The following is a 19385-nucleotide window of genomic DNA, read 5'->3' as shown; positions in this document are numbered from 1 at the left end:
CGAAGCCAACATCAGTGTGAGCTTTGGTTGCGAATGGAATGAACTTTGAACTCTTGTTCACGACAGAAGTGATACCTCCTAGCCGTTGAGTTTGCAACCGCAGCTGCAAACGCAGGTTAGGAAGGAACAGACAGAGTATCCCATCTACCACACAACGACGTTACTACAACTTATCCAAGTGACCACCAGAGACATTCTTCAAAGGACAGAGGACTCGGTTTGGCAACACGGTCTTCCATCTACCACCAACCTACTGAAGCGTAGCTCAGAGTAAATATTTATTGCATTTTCCTTTTCCAAATGGGTGGTAATTTAGAATGCATAAGATACTGTATTTACGATAGCACAGCTTCGCCTTTGTTCCAGTCTCCCGCTCTTTCACCCAACACAGCCCCTTTTCTTTTATGTAACAGGCTGTCATATCTGTTCCGCCCGCTAGGGATGTTTTCCTATGACGTAAAGAATTATCCAGGTATAATTAATTCTTTGTATATGTAATTCTGTGTGATTAGTTAGGTATTTAGTAAATAAATAATTAAACCCAATTTTGTATTGCTGATTCAACTTGTTAGCCAAGATTCTTGCAGATAACCAATAATTTACAACTTTAAGATTATGAGACTGAAGTAAAATGACGATTAATGTTGACTGCTATTGATGTAAAATATGACTAAATCTTTAAGAGTTTATTTGGAAGATAACAGCTCTATAAATATTATTTTGTGGTGCCCGACTCTCTAGTTAATTACATTTACATTACATGATTAGCTCAATCAGGTGATATTCATTACGGAGAAATTGCTTTATAGAATAGCATGTCTAAGCAATAAATCCGGCATAGCCAAAGACCCGACACCCACTATGGAAAAAGACTTAACCTGGGTTTTCATGAAATGGCATGAGTGGACCAAAGAGGCTTTTGAATATGGATGGCCTATGGATGGGTCATTTAACAAAACCGAATATCAACATGTGCAGGACATTGTGAAAAGAAGACAGGAAAATAAGACCAAGGGAAAAAAAAAATCCACCCTGTTGTCTGTGACTGCTTTGTCGAGGTCAAAAACTGAGGGTAACCTATTCTGGACTCAAAACAAAGCTACCTGTTTGAAAAAGGAATTGCCAAAGATTAAAGACCCAGCCTCCGTCAAGACAGAGAAGTTTCCTCTAGAAGGCAGCGCCCCACCATATGCTCCACCACCCCCACCCAACTGCGGAGATAGGTTTAAGGGAATTTATCCACTACTCCCAAACAAACTAGTAGCTCCAGGAGATAATTCTTCTCCACCACCGGCACCGGGTAGAATGTATCAAGAACTAGGAGATATATGGAATGATGCCAGGGCACACTCAACACCTCTCTACCCTGGAGTTACCACGGCAAAGGACCTCATGGCAGCTCAAGAAAAGAAGGTGCAGAGAGAAATGGATAAAGCTGTTGACAAACTCCGACGACATTGCGATGATGAAGACAAAGACAAAAGGAGGAGTGGAACTAACATAACAAAGGAATTGAAGAGAAAAGAGGAAAAAGATGAAGACTGAAGAAAAAGCAAGGAAGACTGGACTTGACACACAGCTCAAGAAGGCCCAGCTGGACAAAGGAATGTCTCTGGTGGTCACTTGGATAAGTTGTAGTAATGTCGTTGTGTGGTAGATGGGATACTCTGTCTGTTCCTTCCTAACCTGCGTTTGCAGCTGCGGTCGCTAACTCTACGGCTAGGAGGTATCGCTTCTGTCGTGAATAAGAGTTCAAAGTTCATTCCATTCGCAACCAAAGCTCACGCTGATGTTGGCTTCGTTCTGTAGTTTTATCTGAACCATTCTGACATAGGATCGTCATCCTAGCTCATTGGAACCGGAAGTTATGTTGTCGTCAAGGCTTTATATAGGAAGGGAGAAAAGGGGTGTGTGTCATAGTTTACACCCTCTGTCTCTTCACGTGGGCGGGCCACTGAGTGAGCAGCCCTAACTTGTGAAAACCCACATCTCACATTTTAGAAGCTAAAATCACATTTCATCCCATCACAAATAATTTCATATTCAAACATTTCAATTGAACAACAATTCCATGTGAATCTGACAACTCTGATGTATAGACTTTCCACTGTAGAGTTTATGTCATCTTATTGATGAGAATGTCTCAGATGACAACCGAGCTGACATCATATTCATTAAGTACCACTGCATATGTTCACTTGTTCGTATTTACCAGAAAATAGTTCATTTCCCCCCACATACTGATGTTCCCAGAATCTCTATGTTAACCAAGTTTTTTTAAAATGTAACCTCAGTAGGTTAGAGAGAAGAAAAAGGGGGGGGGGGAAGAGGTATTTATGACTGTCATAAACCAACCCCCCAGGCCAACGTCATGACATGGGGTATTTCCAAATATTAAATACTGTAGAGGGGTGGCGGGTTTAATTGCGACCGGCCCCTCAGACAACTCTGAGCTCCAGTCTGCCATATCTATTTTTTTAAATTAGACTCTACGTCTAATGTGAATACAGATGAATTAGTGCAAAATAACTCTATGTGTATAGTCTATCCCTTAACTCGCATACGTTTTTTTTAACGCAGGGTGATAAGTAAATTATTACTGAATACCATGTAATGTATGGGTGGTGTGAACAAATCATCCTCTATGGTGAAACCACAAAATAGTAAAGGGTTCAAGATGATTTATAGCTGGTATAAACTTTGGTGTGACCTCCACAACAATCCTGGTATCTCTGTGATAATCTACTCCTTCAAAGGGAGAAAGTATTACTTCAAAACTATTTATTTTAAAAATAGCGTGGGTCAGTAACACACGGGCAGGTGTATTCCCTAATACACCAATGGTGTATGCATTAAGGTTTATACCCCCACAGGCAACTCTTCCAGCATCTGATTAGAATGTCCACTCAGTTAATTCAAATACACGGGCATTATATTGTTTATAACTAACTCCTGATTTAATGTCCCACCATACAGTCATACAGTGCCTTGCGAAAGTATTCGGCCCCCTTGAACTTTGCGACCTTTTGCCACATTTCAGGCTTCAAACATAAAGATATAAAACTGTATTTTTTTGTGAAGAATCAACAACAAGTGGGACACAATCATGAAGTGGAACGACATTTATTGGATATTTCAAACTTTTTTAACAAATCAAAAACGGAAAAATTGGACGTGCAAAATTATTCAGCCCCCTTAAGTTAATACTTTGTAGCGCCACCTTTTGCTGCGATTACAGCTGTAAGTCGCTTGGGGTATGTCTCTATCAGTTTTGCACATCGAGAGACTGACATTTTTTCCCATTCCTCCTTGCAAAACAGCTCGAGCTCAGTGAGGTTGGATGGAGAGCATTTGTGAACAGCAGTTTTCAGTTCTTTCCACAGATTCTCGATTGGATTCAGGTCTGGACTTTGACTTGGCCATTCTAACACCTAGATATGTTTATTTTTGAACCATTCCATTGTAGATTTTGCTTTATGTTTTGGATCATTGTCTTGTTGGAAGACAAATCTCCGTCCCAGTCTCAGGTCTTTTGCAGACTCTTCTTCCAGAATGGTCCTGTATTTGGCTCCATCCATCTTCCCATCAATTTTAACCATCTTCCCTGTCCCTGCTGAAGAAAAGCAGGCCCAAACCATGATGCTGCCACCACCATGTTTGACAGTGGGGATGGTGTGTTCAGGGTGATGAGCTGTGTTGCTTTTACGCCAAACATAATGTTTTGCATTGTTGCCAAAAAGTTCAATTTTGGATTCATCTGAACAGAGCACCTTCTTCCACATGTTTGGTGTGTCTCCCAGGTGGCTTGTGGCAAACTTTAAACAACACTTTTTATGGATATCTTTAAGAAATGGCTTTCTTCTTGCCACTCTTCCATAAAGGCCAGATTTGTGCAATATACGACTGATTGTTGTCCTATGGACAGAGTCTCCCACCTCAGCTGTAGATCTCTGCAGTTCATCCAGAGTGATCATGGGCCTCTTGGCTGCATCTCTGATCAGTCTTCTCCTTGTATGAGCTGAAAGTTTAGAGGGACGGCCAGGTCTTGGTAGATTTGCAGTGGTCTGATACTCCTTCCATTTCAATATTATCGCTTGCACAGTGCTCCTTGGGATGTTTAAAGCTTGGGAAATCTTTTTGTATCCAAATCTGTCTTTAAACTTCTTCACAACAGTATCTCGGACCTGCCTGGTGTGTTCCTTGTTCCTCACGATGCTCTCTGCGCTTTTAACGGACCTCTGAGACTATCACAGTGCAGGTGCATTTATATGGAGACTTGATTACACACAGGTGGATTGTATTTATCATCATTAGTCATTTAGGTCAACATTGGATCATTCTGAGATCCTCACTGAACTTCTGGAGAGAGTTTGCTGCACTGAAAGTAAAGGGGCTGAATAATTTTGCACGCCCAATTTTTCAGTTTTTGATTTGTTAAAAAAGTTTGAAATATCCAATAAATGTCGTTCCACTTCATGATTGTGTCCCACTTGTTGTTGATTCTTCACAAAAAATACAGTTTTATATCTTTATGTTTGAAGCCTGAAATGTGGCAAAAGGTCGCAAAGTTCAAGGGGGCCGAATACTTTCGCAAGGCACTGTAGGTAGGAGCAAGCCCATGTAATGCTTTGTAGGTTAGCAGTAAAACCTTGAAATCAGCCCTTGCTTTGACAGGAAGCCAGTGTAGAGAGGCTAGCACTGGAGTAATATGATCAAATTTTTTGGTTCTAGTCAGGATTCTAGCAGCCGTATTTAGCACCAACTGAAGTTTATTTAGTGCTTTATCCGGGTAGCCGGAAAGTAGAGCATTGCAGTAGTCTAACCTAGAAGTGACAAAAACATGGATTAGTTTTTCTGCATCATTTTTGGACAGAAAGTTTCTGATTTTTGCAATGTTACGTAGATGGAAAAAAGCTGTCCTTGAAATGGTCTTGATATGTTCTTCAAAAGAGAGATCAGGGTCCAGAGTAACGCCGAGGTCCTTCACAGTTTTATTTGAGACGACTGTACAACCATTAAGATTAATTGTCAGATTCAACAGAAGATCTCTTTGTTTCTTGGGACCTAGAACAAGCATCTCTGTTTTGTCTGAGTTTAAAAGTAGAAAGTTTGCAGCCATCCACTTCCTTATGTCTGAAACACATGCTTCTAGCAAGGGCAATTTTGGGGCTTCACCATGTTTCATTGAAATGTACAGCTGTGTGTCATCCGCATAGCAGTGAAAGTTAACATTATGTTTTCGAATAACATCCCCAAGAGGTAAAATATATAGTGAAAACAATAGTGGTCCTAAAACGGAACCTTGAGGAACACCGAAATTTACAGTTGATTTGTCAGAGGACAAACCATTCACAGAGACAAACTGATATCTTTCTGACAGATAAGATCTAAACCAGGCCAGAACTTGTCCGTGTAGACCAATTTGGGTTTCCAATCTCTCCAAAAGAATGTGGTGATCGATGGTATCAAAAGCAGCACTAAGGTCTAGGAGCACGAGGACAGATGCAGAGCCTCGGTCCGATGCCATTAAAATGTCATTTACCACCTTCACAAGTGCCGTCTCAGTGCTATGATGGGGTCTAAAACCAGACTGAAGCATTTCGTATACGTTGTTTGTCTTCAGGAAGGCAGTAAGTTGCTGCGCAACAGCCTTTTCAACATTTTTTGAGAGGAATGGAAGATTCGATATAGGCCGATCGTTTTTTATATTTTCTGGGTCAAGGTTTGGCTTTTTCAAGAGAGGCTTTATTACTGCCACTTTTAGTGAGTTTGGTACACATCTGGTGGATAGAGAGCCATTTATTATGTTCAACATAGGAGGGCCAAGCACAGGAAGCAGCTCTTTCAGTAGTTTAGTTGGAATAGGGTCCAGTATGCAGCTTGAAGGTTTAGAGGCCATGATTATTTTCATCATTGTGTCAAGAGATATATTACTAAAACACTTGAGCGTCTCTCTTGATCCTAGGTCCTGGGAGAGTTGTGCAGACTCAGGACAACAGAGCTTTGAAGGAATATGCAGATTTAAAGAGGAGTCCGTAATTTGCTTTCTAATAACCATAATCTTTTCCTCAAAGAAGTTCATGTATTTATCACTGCTAAAGTGAAAGTCATCCTCTCTTGGGGAATGCTGCTTTTTAGTTAGCTTTGCGACAGTATCAAAAAGGAATTTCGGATTGTTCTTATTTTCCTCAATTAAGTTAGAAAAATAGGATGATCGAGCAGCAGTAAGGGCTCTTCGGTACTGCACGGTACTGTCTTTCCAAGCTAGTCGGAAGACTTCCAGTTTGGTGTGGCGCCATTTCCGTTCCAATTTTCTGGATGCTTGCTTCAGAGCTCGGGTATTTTCTGTGTACCAGGGAGCTAGTTTCTTATGAGAAATGTTTTTAGTTTTTAGGGGTGCAACTGCATCTAGGGTATTGCGCAAGGTTAAATTGAGTTCCTCAGTTAGGTGGTTAACTGATTTTTGTCCTCTGGCGTCCTTGGGTAGACAGAGGGAATCTGGAAGGACATCAAGGAATCTTTGTGTTGTCTGTGAATTTATAGCACGACTTTTGATGTTCCTTGGTTGGGGTCTGAGCAGATTATTTGTTGCAATTGCAAACGTAATAAAATGGTGGTCCGATAGTCCAGGATTATGAGGAAAAACATTAAGATCCACAACATTTATTCCATGGGACAAAACTAGGTCCAGCATATGACTGTGACAGTGAGTGGGTCCAGAGACATGTTGGACAAAACCCACTGAGTCGATGATGGCTCCGAAAGCCTTTTGGAGTGGGTCTGTGGACTTTTCCATGTGAATATTAAAGTCACCAAAGATTAGAATATTATCTGCTATGACTACAAGGTCCGATAGGAATTCAGGGAACTCAGTGAGGAACGCTGTATATGGCCCAGGAGGCCTGTAAACAGTAGCTATAAAAAGTGATTGAGTAGGCTGCATAGATTTCATGACTAGAAGCTCAAAAGACGAAAACGCCATTTTTTTTTTTTTTTGTAAATTGAAATTTGTTATCGTAAATGTTAGCAACACCTCCGCCTTTGCGGGATGCACGGGGATATGGTCACTAGTGTAGCCAGGAGGTGAGGCCTCATTTAACACAGTAAATTCATCAGGCTTAAGCCATGTTTCAGTCAGGCCAATCACATCAAGATTATGATCAGTGATTAGTTCATTGACTATAATTGCCTTTGAAGTAAGGGATCTAACATTAAGTAGCCCTATTTTGAGATGTGAGGTATCATGATCTCTTTCAATACTGACAGGAATGGAGGTGGTCTTTATCCTAGTGAGATTGCTAAGGCGAACACCGCCATGTTTAGTTTTGCCCAACCTAGGTCGAGGCACAGACACGGTCTCAATGGTGATAGCTGAGCTGACTACACTGACTGTGCTAGTGGCAGACTCCACTATGCTGGCAGGCTGGCTAACAGCCTGCTGCCTGGCCTGCACCCTATTTCATTGTGGAGCTAGAGGAGTTAGAGCCCTGTCTATGTTGGTAGATAAGATGAGAGCACCCTTCCAGCTAGGATGGATTCAGTTAAATTAAGCTAAATTCAGTTATCGGAAAATATTTCAACAACTCTCAATTCTATCAACAATCGGCGTTTTATACTTGGAATTTGTGCCCTAAATCCTATCACCAAGTCTCATCACATAAACATTCAACCCAGGAATATAGAACCTATTTCCACCTAGGCGGTCTGTGCTTCCTCCCACGGGTTGTGTAACAATAATTTCACACTTTCAATTATTCCACTATTACAGAGAAATGTAGGTTCGTATAAATTTAACAGCGAGGCGCCACTTACTTGCCAGAATGACTCATTAACCGCAACGTGCTATAGCAAATTACAGACTTTGGATACAACAGGCATCTGCTTAACTTATAATTTTGTAGGGCTTGCACGTGGATCAATGGTCAGTCCAGCGAAGTGGTCACTCGCTCCTGGCAGGCTCGCCAAAGTGTTGGTCAATTTCTTCAACAGATGATCAGGTCTATATAATTATCAAACATACATTAGTAATGGAAAGGAAACACAGACTCATTGTTTAAGTATTACAATTCTCCTTTAGTAATACAATTCTAGGCCGAAGGTGGTATAGAGTACATATGATAGCTCTCCCCAGGTTCTGCAAAATGTCTAAGACATCCTGTAACTCATATAGCCTCCCCAGTCCTCCTTGCGTGACTTTCCCTGGCAACAACATTTTAATAAATCTAACCTCCCCCTGACAGCAGCAACCATCTTGTCAGCAATTAAAAGCTCAGCAGTGGGTTTGACTGAAACTTGACATTTCATCACAAGTATAGGGTCATAACAAGGTGAATGAGTCCAAGCATCTTCTGACTGGTGGCTGTTTTCATCAGGCCTGCGGCAGCCTTGTGTTCTCGAAAAACCAGTCATATTCTCAGAATCTCAGATAGCCAAGTGGGGCCCAGACAGGAGGAGTCTGAGCGTAGGCGGTTTCCACCTTCTGATAATGTCTGAAGGGCACAACACTCAGAACAGGTGTTAACACACACACAGAGGTCTCCTAAAGAGGAGACCTTACAGTTTATCATAAAACAATTTATTAACCCTTTAAAAGGTATGAGGCTTTGGTTTACCCCTTCAGTGGGCACGGGAAAACAGGAAACTAGTTGTTATTGGCAGAGGTTGGGAACCTCTCTTTCTTATTGGTCTATCAACTAATTTACCGAATGGTGATGTCACCATTGAAAGGACCAAAGCTTCGTCCCAACAAAACAGGCAAAAATGTCAGGCGTTCTTTTAAAACAGCTCATACACTAAAAGGGCATTATCATAATTTTCACAGTATTATTCCAAACTCATAGTGTGAAAATATATATAAAACACAGGATAAATCACATTTTTGACTGTTCTGGGCATTTAAAAAAGGCATATCTCAATAGGTGTTCCAGGTATCCTCATGACATGGCACAAATGGGGGGGCCTTTCCAATTTTGTTCCTCAAGCAAGGGTGGAGGTCGATGACATCACAAAGGCATCATCAGACCAACTCCTTGAAGTTTGCGGTTGTGTCTAAAAAACACATCTTTTTTTTTACCCTTTAGTGTGTGTACTTTACTGTATTTATACTTGGGATATAGCTTTCAACAGGAAGCTTTTTTTTTTTTTAAATCACTGGAGGATGCCTTTAAAGTTGAGAATGGGCCCATTGCATTTAAACATTTTAATTTATGCAGTCCTGTATCTGTCAATTAATAATGTTATGCATTGTTTCCTTTTATGCAGTTCTGTCCTTCAGTTGTAATTGTCTATTAATGTTATTTATTGTGTTGTGTCTTATGTTTTGTGTGGACCCCAGGAAGAGTAGCTTGCAGCTTTGGCTATACCTAATGGGATTTGATTTTTAAAAACATTTTTTTAAAGGCATCTCTCAGCTCTAGATTTTGGGTCATTATAGCTCACTGTAATCTAACACTCCCAAGGCCCTATAGGGACTCCACAAATAGCCAACTGATGCCCAATTCCAAATAGAGCCTGGGGGAGGCAGGTAGCTTAGTGGTAAGAGAAGAGGGCCAACAACAACAGGGTTGCAGGTGCGGATCCCAGCTCCAACGGGAAAATTGGGCTTAGAGTGAGTCGGCAACAGGAGGGTTGCTGACATCATCCTTGTCATTGTGCCCTTGAGCAAGGGACTGACCCGTTTCTTCCAGCCCCTCAGGTTGTGTGTGTTTGTAACGGCCGTTGGTAGAAGAAGGTGAGGACCAAGATGCAGCGTGGTAAGTGTTCATCATTATTTTAATAAACTGAACACTAAATACAACAAGGAACAAAAGAAACAACTGAAACAGCTCCGTCAGGTGCAAAACACACTAAACAGAAAATAACTACCCACAAAACCCATGTGGGCAACAGCTACCTAAGTATGGTTCTCAATCAGAGACAACGACAGACAGCTGACCCTGATTGAGAACTATACCCGGCCAAAAACAAAGAAATACAAAAACATAGAAAATAGAACGCCCACCCTAGTCACACCCTGGCCTAACCAAAATAGAGAATAAAAAGCCTCTCTATGGCCAGGGCGTGACAGTGTACGGGGGTTGGTTGAGTATAAAGGCACATTTCTGTTCTCTGCAAGTTAATGGACAATAAAGTATATCTTAAATATATTTGTCCCTACAGTATGTGAAGTCCCCAGGGGTATATTTTAAGCCACAGCTTTTATAACAGCTCAGATGTCATTAACGGCCAAGTCAACATTCACCTGTAACCAATCAAGTGATGTCACATCCTGTGTACTGTTTAGACAACAGCTCAGCCAATCATCAAAATGAAACGACACACACATGACCAGTAGGCTTCTTAGGGAGGTTCCATAGCGTTAGATTAGAAATGTGCCTTTGTGAGAAAGGAATCCTTAATGAGCTGTTTCCCACACAGTAAACTGTTTAGAGTTTACAGTAAGCCAGCCCTTATGATTCATCACACTTGTCTTCGGCTGTGTGATTTCATATGTACTCTACCAGAACACCTTTCACACTATCATAAAGACCTGAACCGTACCATGTTGGCTCAGTGTCTTGTCACATTGACCTTTCATGCAGTATTCCAGCAATTATGGTAGATGTATAACTAGGCCAGCACAGTACAACTCGGTACCCATACAGCTGCAACCCAAAGCCCTCTCACACCCCCCCCACACACACATTTGTATTTTCCAATACCTATCCACCCAATCATGGAGCGATGCAGTCACCACGGCAACAGTAATGACCACATCCCGGGACTCTCCCTTTGTGGAAAGATCAATACGGGAACGATTGCCTCGTTCTGAGATTCCAAGGAGTTTTCAAATGTTTATTTCACTCTAGTGCTATTCTAGGAAGTCGCCGGCCATCACAGTGTCTGAAATGGAACATCGATTAGAGTAGCTGTCCAGGTTAGACACACACACGTATTGCTGCAAGTAGGCCTACACCAACACACACAGGCCTTGGCCTAAAGATGTGTTCACCCATGTGGCAGGTGTAGCCTACTCTCCCAGAGTTTACCATAAAAAAACACCATTATTATAATATACATAGGCTTACATTAAGATCGTGATGATAGGCCTTATATGTGAGAGAGATAACATTAGGTCTGCAACATTAGTCTGTTTATTCCCTTTTTAGGCTACATTTATTTCCAGCACAAACCAGGGCCTGAATGAGTGAATCACAAAGGACACTTCGAAATTGATCTCAGATGACGCAGGTTGCTTCCAGTCCTAATGGCCTATTTCATAGCCTGGGCAGATTTCTCTTTTCATGGCACTTAACAGTAGTTATAGCCCACCATATAAAAAGTGTTACCCTCTGTAACGAAACAAACGTAATACAGGAAGAGCATTGCACTGTAATGGGAATTGTAAGCTATTGTGAAACTCGATCGATGGTTACCAACCAATGTCTGGGTCTGAGACAGCTCATTAGGAATGGAATCAGCGCTCCTGACTGAGACGTTATGTGGTGGCGGTTATGTCATAATGACATTAGATTATGCCACAGGACTAATCCCGTGGGTCACCTCACAGAAAGGCCACTGAGGTATGGATTCATCAGTGGCCCACTTACAATCCCCCAGTAGTTCCAGATTCCCACATGGCGTTCCCAGTTCAGGGAACTCAGCCGGGGGAAGGAGGTCCATCGGCAGCCAGGCCAGCGGGGGTCCAGCTTCCTCAGCGAGAGAGAGAGAGCGAGAAGACTAGCCAAACTCACCCTGACCCAGTAGAGAAATCCCTCTGCTGAGAGAGACAGCTGCTTCCAATAACTCCACATTATACCTGTAATTTGCCAATGGGGCTGAGGCAGGCTGGGGTAGCCTGCTGCTTCTGAGAATAAGGGCTACTGGTCAATGATTTCTCTTCCTTTCCTTGCTGCTCTGCTGCAGTATTTCTCAGATGTCACTGGCACAGGAGGAGGGATTCATTATTCACTTACTGTAATTTAGATTTCCAAATTTCCCTTACATAACCATTACACACACACACACACATTTTCCCCCTGCTGAAAGTACACAGCCTCAAAATTGACCTTCTTCAGATGCTCTGAGGTTAGGGTTGTTATCAATGCTGAGCTGTGTGACCCACTGACACACAGCATCAACATTGGTTCTCCTCCAGTTACAAAATCTATAAATGAGTGTGTGTGTGTTGTGTGTTTGTGGATGTCGGTGTGTGGTCTCATGCACTTGTCACCTTTGCATACGTTTGGATTTGTGTGTGTGATCATTCTTGAGTGTCTGTTATGTATGCACAGTACTGTATGTCTGTGAGAGAATGCAGGTCCAATTATGCATATGAGCCCGTCAGTCAATGTGTGTGTGTGTGTGTGTGTAGTTCATGCGAGGTGGAAACATGGGAGTATAAAACAGTGCTCTCTGAGACGTGGTTATCCCTGTGGTGTGTATTGTCAAGTTTAAGAGCTGAGTAAAAGACTTGCTTCCTCCTCACGTTACGACACTATATGGAATATTCTCTTCTTGTATAATTCACCCCTTTCCTATTTAAATCAGAAAACATAGTCATAACACAACATACAATTAGGAAGATACAAGAAGAAATAGACACTACTAATACCTGGCTAATGGGCTTGCCTGTGTTTGTGAAGCCTATGCTAAGTGCTGTGTATATCGTACACACTAGACTACTAATACTCTTACCCAGGGGATAGGGATTCTTTATAATACTCTTTTTCTCCCCAATTTCGATCTTGTCTCATCGCTGCAACTCCCCAACTGGCTCGGGAGGCGAAGGTCGAGTCATGCATCCTCCAAAACGTGACACGCCAAACCACGCTTCTTAACATTGGCCCGCTTAACCTGGAAGCAAGACGCACCAATGTGTCGGAGAAAACACCGTTCACCTGACGACTGAGGTCAGCCTGCAGGCACCTGGCCCACCACAAGGAGTCGCTAGAGCGCGCTGCGCCAAGTAAAGCCCCCCCCCCCGGCCAAACCCGGACGACGTTGGGCCAATTGTGTGCCGCCCTATGGGCCTCCCTGGCAGTGCCCTCTTTGTTATACTCCTATTAGTGTTTAGTATCATGGTGTACCCCATCATTGACCCCCATTCACAGGGGAGAACCAGAGGACTGAGGATTGTCACCGTCTGTCACTCTCTGTGAAGATACAGTGGGTGTGTAGCCTAAACAACAAATTCATAGATACTCATACACGTTCTTGGGACTGTTGTGGTCGCACGGACTTAACTGGGCCATGCAGATTCCAGGAGAACATTTTAAGAGAAAATAAGAAAAGAATGTAATTGAACTGGGACTGTAAAACTATTTATCCGAAGGCAAGCACACTTATCGGGAGTCGTCTATACTGCACAATCAAGCTAACTCATTCAGCTGGATCACTAATCAGATAGTAGTTCATCTGATTCTTTTCCAGATAAAGAAGGAACTGTTCCCTGAAACCTATCAGGATAATAAAACGTGAGTTGGAAAGCTGGCTAATTCGGAGAAAACATCCCGTTGGGATTTAAACAGATGAGGATGTAATTACACACTGAGCCAACCGTGTCTAACACGCAGCCACTTTCCTCTTCCTCCCTCTATTCATCCCCCCTCTCTCTTTTCCCTTTCCCCTCGGGGTCAGGGAATCAGGCCAGGAGCCGACAGACGCACCAATTAAAGCGAGAGCTTGTCTGGAAGCCAACAAACAGGTTTTTACTGACGTCCAATTTAAATCTCAATAATTCTCTATCACACCTCATATGGTTAGATCCTTCAGAGCCCTGCAATCTTCTGAACAGGGAGAGTAAGAAAGGAGGAGGAGGGAGGGATGCTTGAGCCTGCCTTGTACACAAAGAACAGATGGAAAGAGAGAGAAAGAAGGGAAAGGTTTGGAAGAACAATGGGATTGATGAATGCCAAAATCAAGACACATGAAGTGGAGGAGACAGGGAAGGAGACAGAGGATATTAAAGTGATTAGGAGGAGAGAGAGAACATGAGGGACGGGAGAGACAGGGGGACAGGAAAGAGAACACAGTATGAACCGATTCATGACTAGCCAAACTCACATCCAGCTTTAATATATTGTTTATCTCTAAAAGGAAGGAGGAGAAAGAGAGGGTAGAGAAAAAAGGAGAGAGGATAATATCTGTGTCCCATCTCAGTGAAATCCACTGCCACACATTCAGAGGGAAAGCCTTGTGGTATCAGGTACCTCAACATGGCCTGGGTCCAGCTAACCTAACCACTCATCTACAGGGAATTGGCCTATTTACATTTAAATACACTACCTTTTAAAATGTTACCTTTATTTAACTAGGCAAGTCAGTTAAGAACAAATTCTTATTTACAATGACGGCCTACTGGGAAACAGTGGGTTAACTGCCTTGTTCAGGGGCAGAATGACAGAGTTCTACCTTGTCAGCTTGGGGACTTGATCCAGCAACCTTTCGATTACTGGCCCAACACTCCTACACGCCAGACAACCTACACCTAACGTACATCACATGTAAACATACCTGGCTAATGTGCTTGACTCTGTTTCTGTGTACACACTAGACTACTAATACTCTCACTCAGGGGATAGGGATTCTTTAGAATACTCTTATTAGTGTTTAGTGTCATGGTCACCCCCACAGGGCAGAGAGAGAGACATGATTGGACTGAGGATTGTCACCGACTGTCTGTCTGTCTCTGTGAGGTTAGGGTGAGTGTGTGTGATGGCGATGTGTGTGTACATAAATGATGCAAATGTATGAGTGCATTTGTGTGTGTGGGTGGTTGAAAATACGTGGAATCATGTATGATTTAATGTGTGTGTCTGTCAGAGTGTGTGATTTAATTACTGTGTGTGTGTGTGTACGTCCTAGCTGCAGCACGGCAGTGTGGCCTGTGGATGGATTCTGGCTGGCTGGCACTTTGCCACTTTCCTCTAATCAGGCTTCTGGGAAAGCCGTTTCCATGCGCTGACTGGGGCATTCTGGGAAGCGGTCGCTAGGTAATCCCGCTGAAATTCCTCCCATGATTTCTGGCCTCCTTCAGCACTGTAAGGAGACTCCCTCTCCTGGCCTGGGTCAATCAATCAGACAGCGGCGTGTGTATGTGCGCATGTATGAGAGGTAGAGTAGGTGTGTTTCAGACTGTACTGTTTGAGTGTTTCTATGAGCGTTTTATGTGAATGTGGGTGTCAAAGGAAGTGTGTGTGTATACATGTATATGTGAGGGGGTGAGTGTTTAAGAGACTCTGTAGCATTGCTGCAGCACAAGGTTTTACTGGGAAGGCAGATGCTCTTCTGGGAAGCTGGCTTCGCGGTGGCATGGGACCAGAAAACAAGCTTTGAAGACAAAACAAGATTTCATTTACATCTATTCTGCTGCCTCTCTTCGAGATCAAGAGTCCTCGCTGAAAACGTGTTTCTCCCCGTCCATTTTGTATTTTGTAAATCCGTGAGTCAACATGACGGAAATTACTGCATTATTTGTTTACGTAAACACACAACAAAGCAAATATTTATCTCCATTTTTGGGCATATGCTCAGTCATATGGCCCGAGGTATTGTACAGACTGAGTGTGCTCACTGCTCGTTAAACACATGAGGAGATCTGAAGAGGTGTTGCGTAACATTTCTCCTAATTCCTTCACCCCTCCCCCTCTTCTTTGTACTCTCCCTATTTTTCCTTGTACTTCCTGGGTTGGGAGGTTTTAAATATAGCCTCCAGCTTTGAACAGATTAGAATGAATATCAGCTCAAACAAACCTAGTCCCCTCTGTGTGTGTTTGGTTATTGTATGACTGCTTCTAAACCGTCCTGAACTGTATACACACCGTATACGACGCAAAGTCTAGACTTCATTCAGGCCTTATGTGTGGAGTAGAAGGGGTGGGAGGTGCATAAATCATGAAGAAAATCTTCAACAGGTCTAATGTATAGAAAATAACACGGTGTCAGTGGACGACTATGATTTAGACGGCGAATTTAGAACAGAGTGCACACCAGCGGGAGCCACAGTCGTAGACTGATATACAGCCGTGCCACTGAGGGAGGGACGGGTAATGGAGGGAGTGGATGAGTTCTTCAGAGATGGGAGATATGCTCCAGGGAAGAATGCTGGGCTCACACAAACACACGGCCACGTGGTGGGGTGACTAGAGCACGGTATTCAGAAGTAGAGGAATGAGTGGTGGGGTGACTAGAGCTAGGTATTCAGAAGTAGAGGAATGAGTGGTGGGGTGACTAGAGCTAGGTATTGAAGTAGAGGAATGAGTGGTGGGGTGCTAGAGCTAGGTATTCAGAAGTAGAGGAATGAGTGGTGGGGTGACTAGAGCTAGGTATTCAGAAGTAGAGGAATGAGTGGTGGGGTGACTAGAGCTAGGTATTCAGAAGTAGAGGAATGAGTGGTGGGGTGACTAGAGCTAGGTATTCAGAAGTAGAGGAATGAGTGGTGGGGTGACTAGAGCTAGAGGTATTCAGGTATTCAAGTAGAGGAATGAGTGGTGGGGTGACTAGAGCTAGGTATTCAGAAGTAGAGGAATGAGTGGTGGGGTGACTAGAGCTAGGTATTCAGAAGTAGAGGAATGGGTTGTAGGGTGATGCACACCCTTAAAAATCACACACACCGAACCAACACTCCATTCAGCCAGTCTCACCCAGAACTGACACACACGCGCCTTATGCAGAACAGAGACGCACACACACGTAGCTAAGTGTGTGCATTGTGTGTGAATGAAGCGTACGAAGCCTCTTTTCATGAGCTACTTCATGAGGTACTGTATTTGTTATTTGTCCAATTGCTGAATTGCACCTTGCAAACATAAGTGTGAACAGGTGCTTTGAGAAGAGCAACGTTGGCATCCATGTGAGAGTGGCACAAATGTCGAAACTTCACTCTGGACATTTGCCATGGTCTACAATTTGAGCCGGTTTAGCTATCTTGTTTGTTTTTGAGCCGGGTCTGGTTACACACATAGATACTCTCACTTTTCTTCTCTCTCTTGGTTCGGGTCTTATTTCCTGTTATTCTAGTGCTGTGCTCCATGTTGTTTTCTCTCTAATTACAGGGTGGGGAGAACTAAGGTTTCTCTCCTCAGCTTCGTAAGTGTGGCCTCTGTGTGTGTGCGTGTGTGTGTGTAGTTGACAACTGATCCAGAGTACGTGAATGTGTTTGTGTGTGTGTGTGTGTCCACATGATTTCCCTCTCTGTGAAAGGACCTTTGATACCTGTTGAAGCTTGTGTCCTCAAATGAACTCACACAAAATCCTTGTCAATAAACACATCAAGGCACAAGTCCTAACTTGGGATTAGGGACAGTTTGAAATGTACTGTGGTGTGGGGGCTGGTCCAAAATAAGGGACAGTTCTCCAACTTTTTTTTTGCTTTTGGGAGGGTAGTGCACTTTCCTTCCCTGATTTACATTCACCATTTTTCAGGTTTTATTAAATTAAGGTCTTCCATATAGAAACATTTTTTCCTCATCTGCTTGCATACTTCCCTTATGCACTACACTTATTCACACACTTACAATACTACAGGTCAATATGGTCTATCAGTAAACTGTCTATCCTACAATCTATCTATAGTGACAATAGTGGTAGGTGGATCGTTTGTCCAGATCTGCAATCATACCACACATACAGTGCCTTTGGGATAATATTCAGACCCGTTGACTTTTTCCACATTGTTATGTTTCAGCCTTATTCTAAAATGTATTAAATCGTTTTTCCCCCTCATGAATCTACACACAATTCTCCCATTCTCCTCCGTAGATCCTCTCAAGCTCTGGCAGATTGGATGGGGAGCGTTGCTGCACAGCTATTTTCAGGTCTCTGCAGAGATCGGGTTCAAGTCCAGGCTCTGGCTGGGCCACTCAAGGACATTGAGTCCCGAAGCTCCTCCTGCGTTGTCTTGGTTGTGTGATTAGGGTTGTTGTCCTGTTGGGAGGTGAACCTTCGCACCAGTCTGAGGTCCTGAGTGCTCTGGAGCAGGTTTTCATTAAGTATCTCTCTGTTATTTGCTCCGTTCACATTTCCCTCAATCCTGACTTGTCTCCCAGTCCTTGAATCTGAAAACATCCCCACAGCATGCTGCCACCACCATGATTCACCGTAGGGATGGTGCCAGGGTTTCCTCCAGACGTGACGCTTGGCATTCAGGCCAAAGAGTTCAATCTTGATTTCATCAGAACAGAGAATCTTGTTTGTCATGGTTTGAGTCTCCAAGCGGTCTGTCATGTGCCCTTTACTGAGGAGTGGCTTCTGTCTGGTCACTCTACCATAAAGGCCTGATTGGTGGAGTGCTGCAGATACAGTTGTCCTTCTGGAAGGTTCTCCCATCTTCACAGAGGAACTCTAGAGCTCTGTCAGAGTGACTATCAGGTTCTTAGTCACCTCCCTGACAAAGACCCTTCTCCCCGGATTGCTCAGTTTGGCTGGGTGGCCAGCTCCCGAAAGAGTATTGGTGGTTCCAAACTTCTTCCATTTAAGAATGATGGAGACCACTGTGTTCTTGGAGACCTTCAATAGTGCAGACATTTTTTGGTACCCTTCCCCAGATCTGTGCCTCGACACAATCCTGTCTCGGAGCTCTACGGACAATTCCTTCGACCTCATGGCTTGGATTTTGTCCTGACATGAACTGTCAACTGTGGGACCTTATATAGACAGGTGTGTGCCTTTCCAAATCATGTCCAATCAATTGAATTTACCACAGGTGTACTCCAATCAAGTTGTAGATACATCTCAAGGATGATAATAAAAACAGAATGCACTCGAGCTAACTTGAGTCTCATAGCAAATGGTCTGAATACTTACGTAAACAAGGTATTTGTTTTTTATATATTTGCAAAGAAATAAATAATACAAAACCTGTTTTCATTTTGTCACTATTGGGTATTGTGTGTATATTGCTGCAGATTATGATTATTTTTATCCATTTAAGAAAAAGGCTGTAACGTAACAACATTTGGAAAAAGTCAAGGGGTCTGAATACTTTCCGAAGGCTCTCTAAAATCATTCAAATCTGAACCAATGTTCTATATAAATACACAAGAGAGGAATTGCTGATAGGCAGCGGAGGCCAGATGCTTCATTGCGCATTAAAGAACAGTTGAAGATACGCAGCTCAAAATGCTCCCCTATTGATCTCGTTTAGGGACCATGACATGATCCTACCTAGACTACCCAACAACAGCACAATCTAATTAAGAAATTGCATTACTTTTTTCAAGTGAGTACAGTTGAGTAGGCTGTAAACTGCAGTGAAAATTACATTTGTCATACGGTTCTCTCTGCTACCGCATGTCAAAGGGTAGTGATGCACCAAGTCTGAAACCAACACGGCCCAGGCATGAACAGCTTTTACCCCCAAGATTGCTAAATATAATGAGCAAAAATATAAAAACGCAAACATGTAA

The sequence above is a fragment of the Oncorhynchus tshawytscha genome, linkage group LG33 (assembly GCF_018296145.1).
Source record: "Oncorhynchus tshawytscha isolate Ot180627B linkage group LG33, Otsh_v2.0, whole genome shotgun sequence".
NCBI classification, from domain to species: domain Eukaryota; kingdom Metazoa; phylum Chordata; class Actinopteri; order Salmoniformes; family Salmonidae; genus Oncorhynchus; species Oncorhynchus tshawytscha.
This window is presented reverse-complemented; position numbering follows the sequence as displayed.